Below are 24,623 nucleotides of genomic sequence, written 5' to 3'. Positions count from 1 at the left end.
CGCTTTTTGCCACTACCCCTCGGGGTTCTTCAGTTTGTTTTTTTGTTTCCTCTTACGTTTGTCCCTGTTCACGGTTTCCCAGGGCTCTTTATTCTTTGTCCCATCCTCTTCCTCTTCCATTGAGTGTTCCTCATCAGATGGGGCTGGGGTTGGGTTGTCAGGAGGTGCTGGGGCCTCCTCTTTTTGTTGGGGGCCCTTCTGTTGCTTTTCCTCATTCTGAACCATGGTGTCTTTTTCGGTGGAGGGTGTATGCACCTCCTCTCTGGTCGCCTTTTTGACTCCGCTGCTGATGATCTGTGCGTATGTCGCCCCGCGTTTCGGGCAGGCCCTGTAAAGATGGCCGGCCTCCCCACACAGGTTGCAGCACTTGTCTTCCTTGCAGTCCTTAGTCATGTGTCCCTCCTGCCTGCAGTTCTTGCAGAAGGTCACACTGCAGTTTGCGGCAACATGCCCCGTTTTGCCACATGCGTGGCATACTCGTGGCTGTCCCACGTAGTAGAGGTAGCCACGATTTACTCCAATAGCGAAATTGGAGGGGGGATGCAGGATGGCTCCGTTGCTGTCCGTTCTTAGGGTCACCTTGACCTGGTGCTCACTTGTCCAGATGCCGAAGGTGTCTTTCACTTGCACGCTGTCACTTTTCAGCTCAGCGTACCTGGCGAGGAACGTGAGCACATCAGGCACAGGGACGTGGGGGTTGTACGTGTGCAGTGTAACAACCCGATTTCGCTGTGCCGGTAGCGTAAACAGAGGTTCCGCAGTCAGGATCGACAAGGGACTCTGGTTACCTTTTTCCTTGAAGACGTTCAAGAATTTGATGCACGCTGCGACGCTCTTGAAGGTGACATCAAAGAAACCATTCTTGGGGAAGTTTTGCAAGCAGAAGATCTCTGTTGCTTTAAACCCACAGCACTCGAGCAGCACCTTCTTCACGAAGTGTTTCCGGTCCAAAGGTGACTCTCCATCCGTTTTCTTCACTGTGACTCGGACAGTGTTTCGCACGCCCCAGCCTGGTGGTCGGGATGCAGCTGCATCCATAGCTCGTACGTTGGGTGTGAAACTGTATCGGCGTTAGGCCTAAACCCGAGGTTTAGGCCAGCATGTAGATCCACCAATAGCAGCCAAGCTCCAAACGTTTCCTCTTTGACGACTTCAATCCCTCCGAGTTGTCCAATCCACGATCGACATCGAAATCCTCAGCTTCACTCGATCAAATGAGACGACACTTGATCTTAGGAAAAAGGCCGAGAAGCCGAGTAATGCACATTCAAGAGTGAAATGGGTGGTCAATTTCGAATGAGTTCCCTTTCGCCGTTGTGCTTGTAAGATGCGTTTGGTCATTCTTCATGACACCGGGGCCAGGTAGAAGGTAAGTAGCAGCAGCCACTTGCTGAAGCATTTTGTTGTGTGCTGGAAGAAGTGATTAAAGTGTATATTTGTATGTGTTTGAGCTGTTTTTTGAGTTTGAAATTCCCCATGAAGGGGTGGTGTGCACCGTTGCTGGAGATACTGCAATACCAGGTCGATGCGTGGAGTGGACGGAGCAAGCCCCTATTCCATCTCCCTGCTCCAAAAATCAATTTAATATATGGTCCCCAGATAAGGGACATATCAGATATTAAACTGATAAGAACAGATTTTTTATTTTTTTTTTCAAAAAAATATACTTTATTCATAAAAATTTATCATGAGCATTACAGAAACATTTCAAATTGTCTTGACTGTACATTTCCGGCAGGGTTACATGTTGCCTTGACTTTCTTTCATTCAATCTTGATATTGTCATACACATATCACTCTTTACATTACAATTCCTTCTTTAAGTTCTTTAAACTGATAAGAACAGATTTTTTTTTTTTTTCAAAAAAATATACTTTATTCATAAAAATTTATCATGAGCGTTACAGAAACATTTCAAATTGTCTTGACTGTACATTTCCGGCAGGGTTACATGTTGCCTTGACTTTCTTCCATTCAATTTTGATATTGTCGTACACATATCACTCTTTACATTACCATTCCTTCTTAAATATTTACAGTGGCATGTTTGTTTTATACATTGGAGTGTTGGTTGCCCAGACCGAGGAGCTTTACACTGTTACGCGCCCCTCGGTGTACATTTGCTGGAAAGACTTTACACAGTGGTCTTTCCCCATTGCGCCTTGGCGGCAGCTGCCCCAAGCTTGAGTGCGTCCCTCAGCACGTAGTCCTGGACCTTGGAATGTGCCAGTCTGCAACACTCGGTCGAGGACAATTCTTTGCACTGGAAGATCAGCAAGTTTCGGGCAGACCAAAGAGCGTCTTTTACCGAGTTGATGACCTTCCAGCTGCAGTTGATATTTGTCTCGGTGTGTGTCCCTGGCAACAGTCCGTAGAGCACAGAGTCCTGTGTCACAGATCTGTTTGGGATAAACCTTGACAAATACCACTGCATCTCTCTCCAGACCTTCTTTGCAAAGGCACATTCCACAAGGAGGTGTGTGACCGTCTCATTTCCCCCACAGCCACTCCGAGGGCAGCGTGCAGAGCCTTCGGGTGTGCATGAAGAATCTGACAGGGAGGGCCCTTCTCACCACCAGCCAAGCTAGGTCTTGGTGCTTGTTTGAAAGTTCTGGTGATGAGGCGTTCTGCCAGATGACTCTGGCAGTCTGCTCAGGGAACCATCCAACGTCCTCCACGGTCTCCTTTTCCCTGAGGGCCTCGAGGACATTACGTGCTGACCACTGCTTCATTGCCTTGTGGTCAAAGGTGTTTTCCTTCAAAAACTTTTCCACAAAGGACAGGTGGTACGGTACGGTCCAACTACTTGGAGCGTTCCGCGGCAATGAGGCCAGGCCCATCCTTCGCAACACCGGGGACAGGTAGAACCTCAGTATGTAGTGACACTTGGTGTTTGCATACTGGGGGTCCACGCACAGCTTGATGCAGCTGGACACAAAGGTGGCCAACAGGATGAGGGAGGCGTTGGGTACGTTCCGCCCTCCCTTCTCCAGAGGTTTGTACATGGTGTCCCTTCGGACACGGTCCATCTTGGATCGCCAGATAAATTTGAAGATGGCCCGGGTGACTGCTGTGGCGTAGGGTCGGGTTATGGGCCAGACCTGCGCCACGTACAGTAGCACCGAGAGTACCTCACACCTGATGACCAGGGTTTTGCCCGCAATGGAGAGGGAGCGTTGCTCCCACCAGCCCAGTTTCTGTCTTACCTTTCCTATGCGCTCCTCCCAGTTTTTGGTGCACGCCCCAGCAGCTCCGAACCATATCCCCAGCACCTTCAGGTAATCGGACCTGACAGTGAAGGGGACAAAGGACCGGTCGGCCCAGTTCCCAAAGAACATGGCCTCGCTCTTGCCCCGGTTTACCTTGGCTCCAGAGGCCAGTTCAAACTGGTCGCAGGTGGTCAAGAGCCTGCGTACAGACGCAGGATCCGAGCAGAAGACGGCAACGTCGTCCATGTACAGGGAGGCCTTGACTTGCATGCCTCCACTGCCTGGGATCGTCACTCCTCTTATGCCCGGATCCCTCCTGATGGACTCGGCAAAAGGTTCTATGCAGCACACAAAAAGGGCAGAGGAGAGAGGGCAGCCCTGCCTGACTCCAGATTTGATTTGGAACTTTTCTGATTCCCACCCATTGATTGAGACTGCGCTATAGATGTTTGTGTAGAGCAGTTTGACCCAATTGCGAATTCCCTCCCCAAACCCCATTTTGGAGAGCACATCCATCATGTAGGTGTGTGATATTACAGTTATAATGGAGGCTGCTCTGAAACCCGACAAGCTCTCGCTCGACCCCCACGCTCCACGCGCAGATCACCTTTTCAACTGCTGGCTCCGGTGTTTCGAGGCCTACCTGGAAGCATCCTCCGCCTTCGCCAAAACGGACGCCGACCGACTCAATCTCCTGTGCTCACGGCTCGACTACGGGCTTTTCGACCTCATCACGGGAACAACGACCTATGCCGATGCCATCGTGAAGCTCAAAAGCCGGTATGCACGAACTGTTAATTCTATTTACGCCCGCCACCGCCTCGCCTCCCGGCACCAGCAGCCGGGTGAACCCCTATCCGTGTTTGTTCGGGACCTCCGTGCCCTCGCGCTCACCTGCAACGCGCCAGCAGTCTCCGCTGAGCAGAACACTGAGGCCCTGGCGCTTGATGCCTTTGTAGCTGGCATTGCTTCCGTCCCGATTCGCCAACTCCTTCTGACACAAACTACCCTGACTCTGGACACGGCAGTCACTATGGCAGAGGCCCAACAGGCAGCCTACGACAATAATGCGTCCTACACGCCTGCACAAACTTCCTTTGCTCCTGTCCACGCTCCCTACGTGGCCGCTACCTCCCAGCAACAACCCCTGCAAGTCACGGCCCACCCAGCCACTCCAGCAGTAAAAATGCCTGGGCCCCAGTGTTATTTTTGTGGCCAGGCAAAACACCCCAGGAAACGCTGCCCTGCTAGAGATGCTACCTGTTCAGCCTGAGTTAAAGTCTCACATGTCTTTGTGGTTCTTGACGCTTAGCGCATCAATTTAATATACTTTTTGTATGTGTGCTGGAAGAAGTGAATAAAGTGTATATTTGTATGTGTTTGATCTGTTTTTTGAGTTTGAAATTCCCCATCAAGGGGTGGTGTGCACCGTTGCTGGAGATACTGCAATACCAGGTCGATGCGTGGAGTGGACGGAGCAAGCCCCTATTCCATCTCCCTGCTCCAAAAATCAATTTAATATATGGTCCCCAGATAAGGGACGTATCAGATATTAAACTGATAAGAACAGATTTTTTTTTTTTTTTTTTTTTTCTCAAAAAAATATACTTTATTCATAAAAATTTATCATGAGCATTACAGAAACATTTCAAATTGTCTTGACTGTACATTTCCGGCAGGGTTACATGTTGCCTTGACTTTCTTCCATTCAATTTTGTTATTGTCATACACATATCACTCTTTACATTACAATTCCTTCTGAAATATTTACAGTGGCATGTTTGTTTTATACATTGGAGTGTTGGTTGCCCAGACCGAGGGGCTTTACACTGTTACGCGCCCCTCGGTGTACATTTGCTGGAAAGACTTTACACTGTGGTCTTTCCCCATTGCGCCTTGGCGGCAGCTGCCCCAAGCTTGAGTGCGTCCCTCAGCACGTAGTCCTGGACCTTGGAATGTGCCAGTCTGCAACACTCAGTCGAGGACAATTCTTTGCACTGGAAGATCAGCAAGTTTCGGGCAGACCAAAGAGCGTCTTTTACCGAGTTGATGACCTTCCAGCAGCAGTTGATATTTGTCTCGGTGTGTGTCCCTGGAAACAGTCCGTAGAGCACAGAGTCCTGTGTCACAGATCTGTTTGGGATAAACCTTGACAAATACCACTGCATCTCTCTCCAGACCTTCTTTGCAAAGGCACATTCCACAAGGAGGTGTGTGACCGTCTCATTTCCCCCACAGCCACTCCGAGGGCAGCGTGCATTGGTGCAGAGCCTTCGGGTGTGCATGAAGAATCTGACAGGGAGGGCCTTTCTCACCACCAGCCAAGCTAGGTCTTGGTGCTTGTTTGAAAGTTCTGGTGATGAGGCGTTCTGCCAGATGACTCTGGCAGTCTGCTCAGGGAACCATCCAACGTCCTCCACGGTCTCCTTTTCCCTGAGGGCCTCGAGGACATTACGTGCTGACCACTGCTTCATTGCCTTGTGGTCAAAGGTGTTTTCCTTCAAAAACTTTTCCACAAAGGACAGGTGGTACGGTACGGTCCAACTACTTGGAGCGTTCCGCGGCAATGAGGCCAGGCCCATCCTTCGCAACACCGGGAACAGGTAGAACCTCAGTATGTAGTGACACTTGGTGTTTGCATACTGGGGGTCCACGCACAGCTTGATGCAGCTGGACACAAAGGTGGCCAACAGGATGAGGGAGGCGTTGGGTACGTTCCGCCCTCCCTTCTCCAGAGGTTTGTACATGGTGTCCCTTCGGACACGGTCCATCTTGGATCGCCAGATAAATTTGAAGATGGCCCGGGTGACTGCTGTAGCGTAGGGTCGGGTTATGGGCCAGACCTGCGCCACGTACAGTAGCACCGAGAGTACCTCACACCTGATGACCAGGGTTTTGCCCGCAATGGAGAGGGAGCGTTGCTCCCACCAGCCCAGTTTCTGTCTTACCTTTCCTATGCGCTCCTCCCAGTTTTTGGTGCACGCCCCAGCAGCTCCGAACCATATCCCCAGCACCTTCAGGTAATCTGACCTGACAGTGAAGGGGACAAAGGACCGGTCGGCCCAGTTCCCAAAGAACATGGCCTCGCTCTTGCCCCGGTTTACCTTGGCTCCAGAGGCCAGTTCAAACTGGTCGCAGGTGGTTAAGAGCCTGCGTACAGACGCAGGATCCGAGCAGAAGACGGCAACGTCGTCCATGTACAGGGAGGCCTTGACTTGCATGCCTCCACTGCCTGGGATCGTCACTCCTCTTATACCCGGATCCCTCCTGATGGACTCGGCAAAAGGTTCTATGCAGCACACAAAAAGGGCAGAGGAGAGAGGGCAGCCCTGCCTGACTCCAGATCTGATCTGGAACTTTTCTGATTCCCACCCATTGATTGAGACTGCGCTATAGATGTTTGTGTAGAGCAGTTTGATCCAATTGCGAATTCCCTCCCCAAACCCCATTTTGGAGAGCACATCCATCATGTAGGTGTGCGATATTCTGTCAAAAGCCTTCTCCTGGTCAAGGCTGATGAGGCAAGTGTCCACCCCCCTGTCCTGCACGTAGGCGATCGTATCCCTGAGTAGCGCGAGGCTATCAGAGATCTTCCTGCCGGGTACAGCACAGGTCTGGTCAGGGTGGATCACCGACTCCAGAGCAGACCTGACCCGATTGGCGATGACCTTTGCTAGAATTTTGTAGTCCACATTCAACAGTGAAATGGGTCGCCAATTTCGAATTTCTTCCCTTTCCCCCTTCTGTTTGTAGATGAGGGTGATGATGCCTTTCCTCATGGACTCTGACATGCTGCCCTCCAGAAGCATACTCTCGTACACTTCCAGCAGGTCTGGGCCCATCCAGTCCCACAGAGCCGAATACAACTCAACCGGTAAGCCGTCGCTTCCGGGAGTTTTACTCGTCTCGAAGGACTTGGCGGCCTTTGTCAGCTCGTCCAGAGTTAGTGGTTTGTCCAGGTTTTCCAGCTCGCTGTCGCCTATGACCTCCGCGATAGTCGACAGGAAGGTCTGGGAAACAGTGCTATCTGTTGGCTTCAGGTCATACAGTCCGGCATAAAAGGATTGGCTGATCCTCAGGATGTCAGACTGCGATGACTTTTCAGAGCCATCTTCTTCCTTCAGGCTGCTGATCACAGAGGTGTCTCTGTGCACCTTTTGGAAGAAGAAGCGTGAGCACTTTTCGTCCTGCTCCACGGAGCGGACTCTGGAACGGAAGATAACCTTGGAGGCCTCCGAGGTGTAGAGCGAGGCTTGCTGGCTCTTCACCTCTTGGAGATCCTCCTTGACATCCACCCCCATCGACTGCAGCTGGAGCAAATTTTGCATACTTTTCTGGAGCCTGGACATGACCCCTCGTCTCTCTCTCACCTTTTGAACGCCCTTGAGGATGAAAAACCTCTTGATATTCCCCTTGATTGCTTCCCACCAGAGATGTGGGGCCTCAAAGAGGGGTTTCACGGTTCTCCAACCTTTGTAATCCCTCCTGAGTTCCTCGATGTTCTCAGGGGTCAGCAGTTTTACATTTAGCTTCCACGTCCCCCTGCCTACCCCCTGGTCTTCCTGCAGGTGGCAGTCGGCCAGTAGGAGGCAGTGGTCAGAGAAGAACACCGGCGTTACGTCGGTGGACCTGACCGTGAAAGCTCGGGACACAAAAAAGAAGTCTATCCTGGAGCGGACGGACCCGTCTGGCCGTGACCATGTGTATCTACGCTGCGCGCCGTCTGCAGGGTTGCTGCAGACGTCGAGCAGCTTGGCGTCTTTTACCGTTTCCATCAGGAGTCTGGACGTAGCGTCTAGTTTGCTGTCGGCATTGCTGGATCGTCCAGCCGCATCGATGATGCAGTTGAAGTCACCACCCAGGATGACCGGCTTGGAGGTGGCCAACAGCAGTGGGAGTTGCTGAAGAACTGCCAGCCGCTCACTTTTTACGGCCGGGGCGTACACATTAATAAGTCTGAGAGGGGTGTTTTTGTATTTCACGTCTGCTACGAGGAGGCGCCCGCCCACCACCTCCTTAACGTCGGAGATGGTGAAGTTGCCTCCCCGCAGCAGAATACCCAGGCCGGAGGAGCGGCAGTCATTTCCTCCTGACCAGATGGATGGCCCGTGGGACCACCAGCTCGACCAGCGCCTGTAGTTGCTGAGGTGCGGAATTCCGCACTCCTGCAGGAACAGTAGGTCAGCTTTTACATTTGCCAAATAGTTGAGTGTGGCTACACACCGCGAAGTATCTTTGATGCTTCGCACATTTATGGATGCAATTTTTAAACCCATTATAAAAAAGATAGATTTACCAGTCTCAAGAGTCCAGAGTCTATACAGTTGGCTGTTCCAGCTGTTCGATGTTCCCCAGCATGCCGGTGGTGCTCGCAAACTTTAGCACAGTTGCAGGGCTGAGAAAGCTGTTCTGGTCCGTACTGGCCCCGTGATTTTGATGCAGATGCATTGGGGGGGTGATGTAGCCCTGGCGTTCGTCATGGCAGTCAGTAGGTGTTGGGGTTGCAGGCCGGTCTTCACCTGGGTTGTTGCTGCTCGTTACTATCGGGGGTTGGTCTGTGACCTTGTTTCCTTCCCGGTCGGTGGTCTGGGGGGTCTGTGCCTTCCGTTCCACGTTGGTGCTTTGCCTCTTTATTTGAGGCCGATTCTTGTCCTGTTTTCCCTCATCGGATGAGGTGTCGGCGCTAAGTGCGCCGGCTGAGAGGTGTCGCTTTTTGCCACTACCCCTCGGGGGGTTCTTCAGTTTGTTTTTTTGTTTCCGCTTTCGTTTGTCCCTGTTCACTGTTTCCCAGGGCTCTTTATTCTTTGTCCCATCCTCTTCCTCTTCCATTGAGTGTTCCTCATCAGATGGGGCTGGGGTTGGGTTGTCAGGAGGTGCTGGGGCCTCTTCTTTTTGTTGGGGGCCCTTTTGTTGCTTTTCCTCATTCTGAGCCGTGGTGTCTTTTTCGGTGGAGGGTGTATGCACCTCCTCTCTGGTCGCCTTTTTAACTCCGCTGCTGATGATTTGAGCGTATGTCGCCCCGCGTTTCGGGCAGGCCCTGTAAAGATGGCCGGCCTCCCCACACAGGTTGCAGCACTTGTCTTCTTTGCAGTCCTTAGTCATGTGTCCCTCCTGCCTGCAGTTCTTGCAGAAGGTCACACTGCAGTTTGCGGCAACATGCCCCGTTTTGCCACAGGTGTGGCATACTCGTGGCTGTCCCACGTAGTAGAGGTAGCCACGATTTACTCCAATAGCGAAATTGGAGGGGGGATGCAGGATGGCTCCGTTGCTGTCCGTTCTTAGGGTCACCTTGACCTGGTGCTCACTTGTCCAGATGCCGAAGGTGTCTTTCACTTGCACGCTGTCACTTTTCAGCTCAGCGTACCTGGCGAGGAACGTGAGCACATCAGATACAGGGACGTGGGGGTTGTACGTGTGCAGTGTAACAACCCGATTTCGCTGTGCCGGTAGCGTAAACAGAGGCTCCGCAGTCAGGATCGACAAGGGACTCTGGTTACCTTTTTCCTTGAAGACGTTCAAGAATTTGATGCACGCTGCGACGCTCTTGAAGGTGACATCAAAGAAACCATTCTTGGGGAAGTTTTGCAAGCAGAAGATCTCTGTTGCTTTAAACCCACAACACTCAAGCAGCACCCACTTCACGAAGTGTTTCCGGTCCGAAGGTGACTCTCCCTCCGTTTTCTTCACTGTGACTCGGACAGTGTTTCGCACTCCCCAGCCTGGTGGTCGGGATGCAGCTGCATCCATAGCTCGGACGTTGGGTGTGAAACTGTATCGGCGTTAGGCCTAAACCCGAGGTTTAGGCCAGCATGTAGATCCACCAATAGCAGCCAAGCTCCAAACGTTTCCTCTTTGACGACTTCAATCCCTCCGAGTTCTCCAATCCACGATCGACATGGAAATCCTCAGCTTCTCTCGATCAAATGAGACTACACTTGATCTTAGGCAAAAGGCCGAGAAGCCGAGTAATGCACATTGAAGAGTGAAATGGGTGGTCAATTTCGAATGAGTTCCCTTTCGCCGTTGTGCTTGTAAGATGCGTTTGGTCATTCTTCATGACACCGGGGCCAGGTAGAAGGTAAGTAGCAGCAGCCAGTTGCCGAAGCATTTTGTTGTGTGCTGAAAGAAGTGAATAAAGTGTATATTTGTATGTGTTTGAGCTGTTTTTTGAGTTTGAAATTCCCCATGAAGGGGTGGTGTGCACCGTTGCTGGAGATACTGCAATACCAGGTCGATGCGTGGAGTGGACGGAGCAAGCCCCTATTCCATCTCCCTGCTCCAAAAATCAATTTAATATATGGTCCCCAGATAAGGGACGTATCAGATATTAAACTGATAAGAACAGATTTTTTTTTTTTTTTTTTTTTTTTCAAAAAAATATACTTTATTCATAAAAATTTATCATGAGCATTACAGAAACATTTCAAATTGTCTTGACTGTACATTTCCGGCAGGGTTACATGTTGCCTTGACTTTCTTTCATTCAATTTTGATATTGTCATACACATATCACTCTTTACATTACAATTCCTTCTTAAATATTTACATTGTCATGTTTGTTTTATACATTGGAGTGTTGGTTGCCCAGACCGAGGGGCTTTACACTGTTACGCGCCCCTCGGTGTACATTTGCTGGAAAGACTTTACACTGTGGTCTTTCCCCATTGCGCCTTGGCGGCAGCTGCCCCAAGCTTGAGTGCGTCCCTCAGCACGTAGTCCTGGACCTTGGAATGTGCCAGTCTGCAACACTCAGTCGAGGACAATTCTTTGCACTGGAAGATCAGCAAGTTTCGGGCAGACCAAAGAGCGTCTTTTACCGAGTTGATGACCTTCCAGCAGCAGTTGATATTTGTCTCGGTGTGTGTCCCTGGAAACAGTCCGTAGAGCACAGAGTCCTGTGTCACAGATCTGTTTGGGATAAACCTTGACAAATACCACTGCATCTCTCTCCAGACCTTCTTTGCAAAGGCACATTCCACAAGGAGGTGTGTGACCGTCTCATTTCCCCCACAGCCACTCCGAGGGCAGCGTGCATTGGTGCAGAGCCTTCGGGTGTGCATGAAGAATCTGACAGGGAGGGCCTTTCTCACCACCAGCCAAGCTAGGTCTTGGTGCTTGTTTGAAAGTTCTGGTGATGAGGCGTTCTGCCAGATGACTCTGGCAGTCTGCTCAGGGAACCATCCAACGTCCTCCACGGTCTCCTTTTCCCTGAGGGCCTCGAGGACATTACGTGCTGACCACTGCTTCATTGCCTTGTGGTCAAAGGTGTTTTCCTTCAAAAACTTTTCCACAAAGGACAGGTGGTACGGTACGGTCCAACTACTTGGAGCGTTCCGCGGCAATGAGGCCAGGCCCATCCTTCGCAACACCGGGAACAGGTAGAACCTCAGTATGTAGTGACACTTGGTGTTTGCATACTGGGGGTCCACGCACAGCTTGATGCAGCTGGACACAAAGGTGGCCAACAGGATGAGGGAGGCGTTGGGTACGTTCCGCCCTCCCTTCTCCAGAGGTTTGTACATGGTGTCCCTTCGGACACGGTCCATCTTGGATCGCCAGATAAATTTGAAGATGGCCCGGGTGACTGCTGTAGCGTAGGGTCGGGTTATGGGCCAGACCTGCGCCACGTACAGTAGCACCGAGAGTACCTCACACCTGATGACCAGGGTTTTGCCCGCAATGGAGAGGGAGCGTTGCTCCCACCAGCCCAGTTTCTGTCTTACCTTTCCTATGCGCTCCTCCCAGTTTTTGGTGCACGCCCCAGCAGCTCCGAACCATATCCCCAGCACCTTCAGGTAATCTGACCTGACAGTGAAGGGGACAAAGGACCGGTCGGCCCAGTTCCCAAAGAACATGGCCTCGCTCTTGCCCCGGTTTACCTTGGCTCCAGAGGCCAGTTCAAACTGGTCGCAGGTGGTTAAGAGCCTGCGTACAGACGCAGGATCCGAGCAGAAGACGGCAACGTCGTCCATGTACAGGGAGGCCTTGACTTGCATGCCTCCACTGCCTGGGATCGTCACTCCTCTTATACCCGGATCCCTCCTGATGGACTCGGCAAAAGGTTCTATGCAGCACACAAAAAGGGCAGAGGAGAGAGGGCAGCCCTGCCTGACTCCAGATCTGATCTGGAACTTTTCTGATTCCCACCCATTGATTGAGACTGCGCTATAGATGTTTGTGTAGAGCAGTTTGATCCAATTGCAAATTCCCTCCCCAAACCCCATTTTGGAGAGCACATCCATCATGTAGGTGTGCGATATTCTGTCAAAAGCCTTCTCCTGGTCAAGGCTGATGAGGCAAGTGTCCACCCCCCTGTCCTGCACGTAGGCGATCGTATCCCTGAGTAGCGCGAGGCTATCAGAGATCTTCCTGCCGGGTACAGCACAGGTCTGGTCAGGGTGGATCACCGACTCCAGAGCAGACCTGACCCGATTGGCGATGACCTTTGCTAGAATTTTGTAGTCCACATTCAACAGTGAAATGGGTCGCCAATTTCGAATTTCTTCCCTTTCCCCCTTCTGTTTGTAGATGAGGGTGATGATGCCTTTCCTCATGGACTCTGACATGCTGCCCTCCAGAAGCATACTCTCGTACACTTCCAGCAGGTCTGGGCCCATCCAGTCCCACAGAGCCGAATACAACTCAACCGGTAAGCCGTCGCTTCCGGGAGTTTTACTCGTCTCGAAGGACTTGGCGGCCTTTGTCAGCTCGTCCAGAGTTAGTGGTTTGTCCAGGTTTTCCAGCTCGCTGTCGCCTATGACCTCCGCGATAGTCGACAGGAAGGTCTGGGAAACAGTGCTATCTGTTGGCTTCAGGTCATACAGTCCGGCATAAAAGGATTGGCTGATCCTCAGGATGTCAGACTGCGATGACTTTTCAGAGCCATCTTCTTCCTTCAGGCTGCTGATCACAGAGGTGTCTCTGTGCACCTTTTGGAAGAAGAAGCGTGAGCACTTTTCGTCCTGCTCCACGGAGCGGACTCTGGAACGGAAGATAACCTTGGAGGCCTCCGAGGTGTAGAGCGAGGCTTGCTGGCTCTTCACCTCTTGGAGATCCTCCTTGACATCCACCCCCATCGACTGCAGCTGGAGCAAATTTTGCATACTTTTCTGGAGCCTGGACATGACCCCTCGTCTCTCTCTCACCTTTTGAACGCCCTTGAGGATGAAAAACCTCTTGATATTCCCCTTGATTGCTTCCCACCAGAGATGTGGGGCCTCAAAGAGGGGTTTCACGGTTCTCCAACCTTTGTAATCCCTCCTGAGTTCCTCGATGTTCTCAGGGGTCAGCAGTTTTACATTTAGCTTCCACGTCCCCCTGCCTACCCCCTGGTCTTCCTGCAGGTGGCAGTCGGCCAGTAGGAGGCAGTGGTCAGAGAAGAACACCGGCGTTACGTCGGTGGACCTGACCGTGAAAGCTCGGGACACAAAAAAGAAGTCTATCCTGGAGCGGACGGACCCGTCTGGCCGTGACCATGTGTATCTACGCTGCGCGCCGTCTGCAGGGTTGCTGCAGACGTCGAGCAGCTTGGCGTCTTTTACCGTTTCCATCAGGAGTCTGGACGTAGCGTCTAGTTTGCTGTCGGCATTGCTGGATCGTCCAGCCGCATCGATGATGCAGTTGAAGTCACCACCCAGGATGACCGGCTTGGAGGTGGCCAACAGCAGTGGGAGTTGCTGAAGAACTGCCAGCCGCTCACTTTTTACGGCCGGGGCGTACACATTAATAAGTCTGAGAGGGGTGTTTTTGTATTTCACGTCTGCTACGAGGAGGCGCCCGCCCACCACCTCCTTAACGTCGGAGATGGTGAAGTTGCCTCCCCGCAGCAGAATACCCAGGCCGGAGGAGCGGCAGTCATTTCCTCCTGACCAGATGGATGGCCCGTGGGACCACCAGCTCGACCAGCGCCTGTAGTTGCTGAGGTGCGGAATTCCGCACTCCTGCAGGAACAGTAGGTCAGCTTTTACATTTGCCAAATAGTTGAGTGTGGCTACACACCGCGAAGTATCTTTGATGCTTCGCACATTTATGGATGCAATTTTTAAACCCATTATAAAAAAGATAGATTTACCAGTCTCAAGAGTCCAGAGTCTATACAGTTGGCTGTTCCAGCTGTTCGATGTTCCCCAGCATGCCGGTGGTGCTCGCAAACTTTAGCACAGTTGCAGGGCTGAGAAAGCTGTTCTGGTCCGTACTGGCCCCGTGATTTTGATTCAGATGCATTGGGGGGGTGATGTAGCCCTGGCGTTCGTCATGGCAGTCAGTAGGTGTTGGGGTTGCAGGCCGGTCTTCACCTGGGTTGTTGCTGCTCGTTGCTATCGGGGGTTGGTCTGTGACCTTGTTTTCTTCCCGGTCGGTGGTCTGGGGTGTCTGTGCCTTCCGTTCCACGTTGGTGCTTTGCCTCTTTATCTGAGGCCGATTCTTGTCCTGTTTTCCCTCATCGGATGAGGTGTCGGCACTAAGTGCGCCGGCTGAGAGGTGTCGCTTTTTGCCACTACCCCTCAGGGGGTTCTTTAGTTTGTTTTTTTGTTTCCTCTTACGTTTGTCCCTGTTCCCGTTTTCCAAGTGCTCTTTATTCTTTGTCCCATCCTCTTCCATTGAGTGTTCCTCATCAGATGGGGCTGGGGTTGGGTTGTCAGGAGGTGCTGGGGCCTCTTTTTGTTGGGGGCCCTTTTGTTGCTTTTCCTCATTCTGAGCCGTGGTGTCTTTTTCGGTGGAGGGTGTATGCACCTCCTCTCTGGTCGCCTTTTTAACTCCGCTGCTGATGATTTCAGCGTATGTCGCCCCGCGTTTCGGGCAGGCCCTGTAAAGATGGCCGGCCTCCCCACACAGGTTGCAGCACTTGTCTTCTTTGCAGTCCTTAGTCATGTGTCCCTCCTGCCTGCAGTTCTTGCAGAAGGTCACACTGCAGTTTGCGGCAACATGCCCCGTTTTGCCACAGGTGTGGCATACACGTGGCTGTCCCACGTAGTAGAGGTAGCCACGATTTACTCCAATAGCGAAATTGGAGGGGGGATGCAGGATGGCTCCGTTGCTGTCCGTTCTTAGGGTCACCTTGACCTGGTGCTCACTTGTCCAGATGCCGAAGGTGTCTTTCACTTGCACGCTGTCACTTTTCAGCTCAGCGTACCTGGCGAGGAACGTGAGCACATCAGATACAGGGACGTGGGGGTTGTACGTGTGCAGTGTAACAACCCGATTTCGCTGTGCCGGTAGCGTAAACAGAGGCTCCGCAGTCAGGATCGACAAGGGACTCTGGTTACCTTTTTCCTTGAAGACGTTCAAGAATTTGATGCACGCTGCGACGCTCTTGAAGGTGACATCAAAGAAACCATTCTTGGGGAAGTTTTGCAAGCAGAAGATCTCTGTTGCTTTAAACCCACAGCACTCGAGCAGCACCTTCTTCACGAAGTGTTTCCGGTCCAAAGGTGACTCTCCATCCGTTTTCTTCACTGTGACTCGGACAGTGTTTCGCACGCCCCAGCCTGGTGGTCGGGATGCAGCTGCATCCATAGCTCGTACGTTGGGTGTGAAACTGTATCGGCGTTAGGCCTAAACCCGAGGTTTAGGCCAGCATGTAGATCCACCAATAGCAGCCAAGCTCCAAACGTTTCTTCTTTGACGACTTCAATCCCTCCGAGTTCTCCAATCCACGATCGTCATCGAAATCCTCAGCTTCCCTCGATCAAATGAGACTACACTTGATCTTAGCCAAAAGGCCGAGAAGCCGAGTAATGCACATTGAAGAGTGAAATGGGTGGTGAATTTCGAATGAGTTCCCTTTCGCCGTTGTGCTTGTAAGATGCGTTTGGTCATTCTTGATGACACCCCCGGGGCCAGGTAGAAGGTGAGTAGCAGCAGCCAGTTGCCGAAGCATTTTGTTGTGTGCTGGAAGAAGTGTGAATAAAGTGTATATTTGTATGTGTTTGAGCTGTTTTTTGAGTTTGAAATTCCCCATGAAGGGGTGGTGTGCACCGTTGCTGGAGATACTGCAATACCAGGTCGATGCGTGGAGTGGACAGAGCAAGCCCCTATTCCATCTCCCTGCTCCAAAAATCAATTTAATATATGGTCCCCAGATAAGGGACGTATCAGATATTAAACTGATAAGAACAGATTTTTTTTTTTTTTTTTTTTTTTTTTTTTTTCCCAAAAAAATATACTTTATTCATAAAAATTTATCATGAGCATTACAGAAACATTTCAAATTGTCTTGACTGTACATTTCCGGCAGGGTTACATGTTGCCTTGACTTTCTTTCATTCAATTTTGATATTGTCAGACACATATCACTCTTTACATTACAATTCCTTCTTAAATATTTACATTGTCATGTTTGTTTTATACATTGGAGTGTTGGTTGCCCAGACCGACGGGCTTTACACTGTTACGCGCCCCTCGGTGTACATTTGCTGGAAAGACTTTACACAGTGGTCTTTCCCCATTGCGCCTTGGCGGCAGCTGCCCCAAGCTTGAGTGCGTCCCTCAGCACGTAGTCCTGGACCTTGGAATGTGCCAGTCTGCAACACTCGGTCGAGGACAATTCTTTGCACTGGAAGATCAGCAAGTTTCGGGCAGACCAAAGAGCGTCTTTTACCGAGTTGATGACCTTCCAGCAGCAGTTGATATTTGTCTCGGTGTGTGTCCCTGGAAACAGTCCGTAGAGCACAGAGTCCTGTGTCACAGATCTGTTTGGGATAAACCTTGACAAATACCACTGCATCTCTCTCCAGACCTTCTTTGCAAAGGCACATTCCACAAGGAGGTGTGTGACCGTCTCATTTCCGCCACAGCCACTCCGAGGGCAGCGTGCATTGGTGCAGAGCCTTCGGGTGTGCATGAAGAATCTGACAGGGAGGGCCTTTCTCACCACCAGCCAAGCTAGGTCTTGGTGCTTGTTTGAAAGTTCTGGTGATGAGGCGTTCTGCCAGATGACTCTGGCAGTCTGCTCAGGGAACCATCCAACGTCCTCCACGGTCTCCTTTTCCCTGAGGGCCTCGAGGACATTACGTGCTGACCACTGCTTCATTGCCTTGTGGTCAAAGGTGTTTTCCTTCAAAAACTTTTCCACAAAGGACAGGTGGTACGGTACGGTCCAACTACTTGGAGCGTTCCGCGGCAATGAGGCCAGGCCCATCCTTCGCAACACCGGGGACAGGTAGAACCTCAGTATGTAGTGACACTTGGTGTTTGCATACTGGGGGTCCACGCACAGCTTGATGCAGCTGGACACAAAGGTGGCCAACAGGATGAGGGAGGCGTTGGGTACGTTCCGCCCTCCCTTCTCCAGAGGTTTGTACATGGTGTCCCTTCGGACACGGTCCATCTTGGATCGCCAGATAAATTTGAAGATGGCCCGGGTGACTGCTGTGGCGTAGGGTCGGGTTATGGGCCAGACCTGCGCCACGTACAGTAGCACCGAGAGTACCTCACACCTGATGACCAGGGTTTTGCCCGCAATGGAGAGGGAGCGTTGCTCCCACCAGCCCAGTTTCTGTCTTACCTTTCCTAGGCGCTCCTCCCAGTTTTTGGTGCACGCCCCAGCAGCTCCGAACCATATCCCCAGCACCTTCAGGTAATCGGACCTGACAGTGAAGGGGACAAAGGACCGGTCGGCCTAGTTCCCAAAGAACATGGCCTCGCTCTTGCCCCGGTTTACCTTGGCTCCAGAGGCCAGTTCAAACTGGTCGCAGGTGGTTAAGAGCCTGCGTACAGACGCAGGATCCGAGCAGAAGACGGCAACGTCGTCCATGTACAGGGAGGCCTTGACTTGCATGCCTCCACTGCCTGGGATCGTCACTCCTCTTATACCCGGATCCCTCCTGATGGACTCGGCAAAGGGTTCTATGCAGCACACAAAAAGGGCAGAGGAGAGAGGGCAGCCCTGCCTGACTCCAGATCTGATCTGGAACTTTTCTGATTCCCACCCATTGATTGAGACTGCGCTATATTTGTTTGTGTAGAGCAGTTTGATCCAATTGCGAATTCCCTCCCCAAACCCCATTTTGGAGAGCACATCCATCATGTAGGTGTGCGATATTCTGTCAAATGCCTTCTCCTGGTCAAGGCTGATGAGGCAAGTGTCCACCCCCCTGTCCTGCACGTAGGCGATCGTATCCCTGAGTAGCGCGAGGCTATCAGAGATCTTCCTGCCGGGTACAGCACAGGTCTGGTCAGGGTGGATCACCGACTCCAGAGCAGACCTGACCCGATTGGCGATGACCTTTGCTAGAATTTTGTAGTCCACATTCAACAGTGAAATGGGTCGCCAATTTCGAATTTCTTCCCTTTCCCCCTTCTGTTTGTAGATGAGGGTGATGATGCCTTTCCTCATGGACTCTGACATGCTGCCTTCCAGAAGCATACTCTCGTACACTTCCAGCAGGTCTGGGCCCATCCAGTCCCACAGAGCCGAATACAACTCAACCGGTAAGCCGTCGCTTCCGGGAGTTTTACTCGTCTCGAAGGACTTGGCGGCCTTTGTCAGCTCGTCCAGAGTTAGTGGTTTGTCCAGGTTTTCCAGCTCGCTGTCGCCTATGACCTCCGTGATAGTCGACAGGAAGGTCTGGGAAACAGTGCTATCTGTTGGCTTCAGGTCATACAGTCCGGCATAAAAGGATTGGCTGATCCTCAGGATGTCAGACTGCGATGACTTTTCAGAGCCATCTTCTTCCTTCAGGCTGCTGATCACAGAGGTCTCTCTGTGCACCTTTTGGAAGAAGAAGCGTGAGCACTTTTCGTCCTGCTCCACGGAGCGGACTCTGGAACGGAAGATAACCTTGGAGGCCTCCGAGGTGTAGAGCGAGGCTTGCTGGCTCTTCACCTCTTGGAGATCCTCCTTGACATCCACCCCCATCGACTGCAGCTGGAGCAAATTTTGCATACTTTTCTGGAGCCTGGACATGACCCCTCGTCTCTCTCTCACCTTTTGAACGCCCTTGAGGATGAAAAACCTCTTGATATTCCCCTTGATTGCTTCCCACCAGAGATGTGGGGCCTCAAAGAGGGGTTTCACGGTTCTCCAACCTTTGTAATCCCTCCTGAGTTCCTCGATGTTCTCAGGGGTCAGCAGTTTTACATTTAGCTTCCACGTCCCCCTGCCTACCCCCTGGTCTTCCTGCAGGTGGCAGTCGGCCAGTAGGAGGCAGTGGTCAGAGAAGAACACCGGCGTTACGTCGGTGGACCTGACCGTGAAAGCTCGGGACACAAAAAAGAAGTCTATCCTGGAGCGGACGGACCCGTCTGGCCGTGACCATGTGTATCTACGCTGCGCGCCGTCTGCAGGGTTGCTGCAGACGTCGAGCAGCTTGGCGTCTTTTACCGTTTCCATCAGGAGTCTGGACGTAGCGTCTAGTTTGCTGTCGGCTTTGCTGGATCGTCCAGCCGCATCGATGATGCAGTTGAAGTCACCACCCAGGATGACCGGCTTGGAGGTGGCCAACAGCAGTGGGAGTTGCTGAAGAACTGCCAGCCGCTCACTTTTTACGGCCGGGGCGTACACATTAATAAGTCTGAGAGGGGTGTTTTTGTATTTCACGTCTGCTACGAGGAGGCGCCCGCCCACCACCTCCTTAACGTCGGAGATGGTGAAGTTGCCTCCCCGCAGCAGAATACCCAGGCCGGAGGAGCGGCAGTCGTTTCCTCCTGACCAGATGGATGGCCCGTGGGACCACCAGCTCGACCAGCGCCTGTAGTTGCTGAGGTGCGGAATTCCGCACTCCTGCAGGAACAGTAGGTCAGCTTTTACATTTGCCAAATAGTTGAGTGTGGCTACACACCGCGAAGTATCTTTGATGCTTCGCACATTTATGGATGCAATTTTTAAACCCATTATAAAAAGATAGATTTACCAGTCTCAAGAGTCCAGAGTCTATACAGTTGGCTGTTCCAGCTGTTGAATGTTCCCCAGCATTCCGGTGGTGCTCGCAAACTTTAGCACAGTTGCAGGGCTGAGAAAACTGTTCTGGTCCGTACTGGCCCCGTGATTTTGATGCAGATGCATTGGGGGGGTGGTGTAGCCCTGGGGTTCGTTGTAGCAGTCAGTAGGTGTTGGGGTTGCAGGCCGGTCTTCACCTGGGTTGTTGCTGCTCGTTACTATCGGGGGTTGATCTGTGACCTTGTTTCCTTCCCGGTCGGTGGTCTGGGGGGTCTGTGCCTTCCGTTCCACGTTGGTGCTTTGCCTCTTTATTTGAGGCCGATTCTTGTCCTGTTTTCCCTCATCGGATGAGGTGTCGGCGCTAAGTGCGCCGGCTGAGAGGTGTCGCTTTTTGCCACTACCCCTCGGGGGGTTCTTCAGTTTGTTTTTTTGTTTCCGCTTTCGTTTGTCCCTGTTCACTGTTTCCCAGGGCTCTTTATTCTTTGTCCCATCCTCTTCCTCTTCCATTGAGTGTTCCTCATCAGATGGGGCTGGGGTTGGGTTGTCAGGAGGTGCTGGGGCCTCTTCTTTTTGTTGGGGGCCCTTTTGTTGCTTTTCCTCATTCTGAGCCGTGGTGTCTTTTTCGGTGGAGGGTGTATGCACCTCCTCTCTGGTCGCCTTTTTAACTCCGCTGCTGATGATTTGAGCGTATGTCGCCCCGCGTTTCGGGCAGGCCCTGTAAAGATGGCCGGCCTCCCCACACAGGTTGCAGCACTTGTCTTCTTTGCAGTCCTTAGTCATGTGTCCCTCCTGCCTGCAGTTCTTGCAGAAGGTCACACTGCAGTTTGCGGCAACATGCCCCGTTTTGCCACAGGTGTGGCATACTCGTGGCTGTCCCACGTAGTAGAGGTAGCCACGATTTACTCCAATAGCGAAATTGGAGGGGGGATGCAGGATGGCTCCGTTGCTGTCCGTTCTTAGGGTCACCTTGACCTGGTGCTCACTTGTCCAGATGCCGAAGGTGTCTTTCACTTGCACGCTGTCACTTTTCAGCTCAGCGTACCTGGCGAGGAACGTGAGCACATCAGATACAGGGACGTGGGGGTTGTACGTGTGCAGTGTAACAACCCGATTTCGCTGTGCCGGTAGCGTAAACAGAGGTTCCGCAGTCAGGATCGACAAGGGACTCTGGTTACCTTTTTCCTTGAAGACGTTCAAGAATTTGATGCACGCTGCGACGCTCTTGAAGGTGACATCAAAGAAACCATTCTTGGGGAAGTTTTGCAAGCAGAAGATCTCTGTTGCTTTAAACCCACAGCACTCGAGCAGCACCTTCTTCACGAAGTGTTTCCGGTCCAAAGGTGACTCTCCATCCGTTTTCTTCACTGTGACTCGGACAGTGTTTCGCACGCCCCAGCCTGGTGGTCGGGATGCAGCTGCATCCATAGCTCGTACGTTGGGTGTGAAACTGTATCGGCGTTAGGCCTAAACCCGAGGTTTAGGCCAGCATGTAGATCCACCAATAGCAGCCAAGCTCCAAACGTTTCTTCTTTGACGACTTCAATCCCTCCGAGTTCTCCAATCCACGATCGTCATCAAAATCCTCAGCTTCCCTCGATCAAATGAGACTACACTTGATCTTAGCCAAAAGGCCGAGAAGCGGAGTAATGCACATTGAAGAGTGAAATGGGTGGTGAATTTCGAATGAGTTCCCTTTCGCCGTTGTGCTTGTAAGATGCGTTTGGTCATTCTTCATGACACCCCGGGGCCAGGTAGATGGTGAGTAGCAGCAGCCAGTTGCCAAAGCATTTTGTTGTGTGCTGAAAGAACTGTGAATAAAGTGTATATTTGTATGTGTTTGAGCTGTTTTTTGAGTTTGAAATTCCCCATGAAGGGGTGGTGTGCACCGTTGCTGGAGATACTGCAATACCAGGTCGATGCGTGGAGTGGACGGAGCAAGCCCCTATTCCATCTCCCTGCTCCAAAAATCAATTTAATATATGGTCCCCAGATAAGGGACGTATCAGATATTAAACTGATAAGAACAGATTTTTTTTTTTTTTTTTTTTTTTTCTCAAAAAAATATACTTTATTCATAAAAATTTATCATGAGCATTACAGAAACATTTCAAATTGTCTTGACTGTACATTTCCGGCAGGGTTACATGTTGCCTTGACTTTCTTTCATTCAATTTTGATATTGTCGTACACATATCACTCTTTACATTACAATTCCTTCTGAAATATTTACAGTGGCATGTTTGTTTTATACATTGGAGTGTTGATTGCCCAGACCGAGGGGCTTTACACTGTTACGCGCCCCTCGGTGTACATTTGCTGGAAAGACTTTACACTGTGGTCTTTCCCCATTGCGCCTTGGCGGCAGCTGCCCCAAGCTTGAGTGCGTCCCTCAGCACGTAGTCCTGGACCTTGGAATGTGCCAGTCTGCAACACTCGGTCGAGGACAATTCTTTGCACTGGAAGATCAGCAAGTTTCGGGCAGACCAAAGAGCGTCTTTTACCGAGTTGATGACCTTCCAGCAGCAGTTGATATTTGTCTCGGTGTGTGTCCCTGGAAACAGTCCGTAGAGCACAGAGTCCTGTGTCACAGATCTGTTTGGGATAAACCTTGACAAATACCACTGCATCTCTCTCCAGACCTTCTTTGCAAAGGCACATTCCACAAGGAGGTGTGTGACCGTCTCATTTCCGCCACAGCCACTCCGAGGGCAGCGTGCATTGGTGCAGAGCCTTCGGGTGTGCATGAAGAATCTGACAGGGAGGGCCCTTCTCACCACCAGCCAAGCTAGGTCTTGGTGCTTGTTTGAAAGTTCTGGTGCTGAGGCGTTCTGCCAGATGACTCTGGCAGTCTGCTCAGGGAACCATCCAACGTCCTCCACGGTCTCCTTTTCCCTGAGGGCCTCGAGGACATTACGTGCTGACCACTGCTTCATTGCCTTGTGGTCAAAGGTGTTTTTCTTCAAAAACTTTTCCACGAAGGACAGGTGGTACGGTACGGTCCAACTACTTGGAGCGTTCCGCGGCAATGAGGCCAGGCCCATCCTTCGCAACACCGGGGACAGGTAGAACCTCAGTATGTAGTGACACTTGGTGTTTGCATACTGGGGGTCCACGCACAGCTTGATGCAGCTGGACACAAAGGTGGCCAGCAGGATGAGGGAGGCGTTGGGTACGTTCCGCCCTCCCTTCTCCAGAGGTTTGTACATGGTGTCCCTTCGGACACGGTCCATCTTGGATCGCCAGATAAATTTGAAGATGGCCCGGGTGACTGCTGTGGCGTAGGGTCGGGTTATGGGCCAGACCTGCGCCACGTACAGTAGCACCGAGAGTACCTCACACCTGATGACCAGGGTTTTGCCCGCAATGGAGAGGGAGCGTTGCTCCCACCAGCCCAGTTTCTGTCTTACCTTTCCTATGCGCTCCTCCCAGTTTTTGGTGCACGCCCCAGCAGCTCCGAACCATATCCCCAGCACCTTCAGGTAATCGGACCTGACAGTGAAGGGGACAAAGGACCGGTCGGCCCAGTTCCCAAAGAACATGGCCTCGCTCTTGCCCCGGTTTACCTTGGCTCCAGAGGCCAGTTCAAACTGGTCGCAGGTGGTTAAGAGCCTGCGTACAGACGCAGGATCCGAGCAGAAGACGGCAACGTCGTCCATGTACAGGGAGGCCTTGACTTGCATGCCTCCACTGCCTGGGATCGTCACTCCTCTTATACCCGGATCCCTCCTGATGGACTCGGCAAAAGGTTCTATGCAGCACACAAAAAGGGCAGAGGAGAGAGGGCAGCCCTGCCTGACTCCAGATCTGATCTGGAACTTTTCTGATTCCCACCCATTGATTGAGACTGCGCTATAGATGTTTGTGTAGAGCAGTTTGATCCAATTGCGAATTCCCTCCCCAAACCCCATTTTGGAGAGCACATCCATCATGTAGGTGTGCGATATTCTGTCAAAAGCCTTCTCCTGGTCAAGGCTGATGAGGCAAGTGTCCACCCCCCTGTCCTGCACGTAGGCGATCGTATCCCTGAGTAGCGCGAGGCTATCAGAGATCTTCCTGCCGGGTACAGCACAGGTCTGGTCAGGGTGGATCACCGACTCCAGAGCAGACCTGACCCGATTGGCGATGACCTTTGCTAGAATTTTGTAGTCCACATTCAACAGTGAAATGGGTCGCCAATTTCGAATTTCTTCCCTTTCCCCCTTCTGTTTGTAGATGAGGGTGATGATGCCTTTCCTCATGGACTCTGACATGCTGCCTTCCAGAAGCATACTCTCGTACACTTCCAGCAGGTCTGGGCCCATCCAGTCCCACAGAGCCGAATACAACTCAACCGGTAAGCCGTCGCTTCCGGGAGTTTTACTCGTCTCGAAGGACTTGGCGGCCTTTGTCAGCTCGTCCAGAGTTAGTGGTTTGTCCAGGTTTTCCAGCTCGCTGTCGCCTATGACCTCCGTGATAGTCGACAGGAAGGTCTGGGAAACAGTGCTATCTGTTGGCTTCAGGTCATACAGTCCGGCATAAAAGGATTGGCTGATCCTCAG

General features: G+C 51.8%; 4 non-coding genes and 1 pseudogene across 4 annotated transcripts; all 5 read right to left on the bottom strand.

The window, feature by feature from the left end:
• Positions 1-1,484: 1,484 nt before the first annotated feature.
• LOC140408157 (U2 spliceosomal RNA) lies at positions 1,485-1,665 on the bottom strand (annotated as a pseudogene).
• Positions 1,666-4,627: 2,962 nt separating this feature from the next.
• Positions 4,628-4,815, bottom strand: LOC140407976 (U2 spliceosomal RNA). Its single transcript, XR_011939931.1, has one exon. It is a non-coding gene; the product is annotated as a U2 spliceosomal RNA (small nuclear RNA).
• A 5,587-nt stretch (positions 4,816-10,402) lies between these two features.
• Positions 10,403-10,590, bottom strand: LOC140407973 (U2 spliceosomal RNA). Its single transcript, XR_011939928.1, has one exon. It is a non-coding gene; the product is annotated as a U2 spliceosomal RNA (small nuclear RNA).
• A 5,583-nt stretch (positions 10,591-16,173) lies between these two features.
• On the bottom strand, positions 16,174-16,370 carry LOC140408025 (U2 spliceosomal RNA). The gene has a single exon (XR_011939972.1). It is a non-coding gene; the product is annotated as a U2 spliceosomal RNA (small nuclear RNA).
• Positions 16,371-21,960: 5,590 nt separating this feature from the next.
• Positions 21,961-22,150, bottom strand: LOC140407988 (U2 spliceosomal RNA). The gene has a single exon (XR_011939942.1). It is a non-coding gene; the product is annotated as a U2 spliceosomal RNA (small nuclear RNA).
• Positions 22,151-24,623: the final 2,473 nt, after the last annotated feature.

The sequence above is a fragment of the Scyliorhinus torazame genome, chromosome 2, assembly GCF_047496885.1.
Source record: "Scyliorhinus torazame isolate Kashiwa2021f chromosome 2, sScyTor2.1, whole genome shotgun sequence".
Lineage (NCBI taxonomy): Eukaryota > Metazoa > Chordata > Chondrichthyes > Carcharhiniformes > Scyliorhinidae > Scyliorhinus > Scyliorhinus torazame.
Note: the sequence above shows the minus strand (reverse complement) of the source record. Positions and strands in the feature narration are given on the sequence as shown.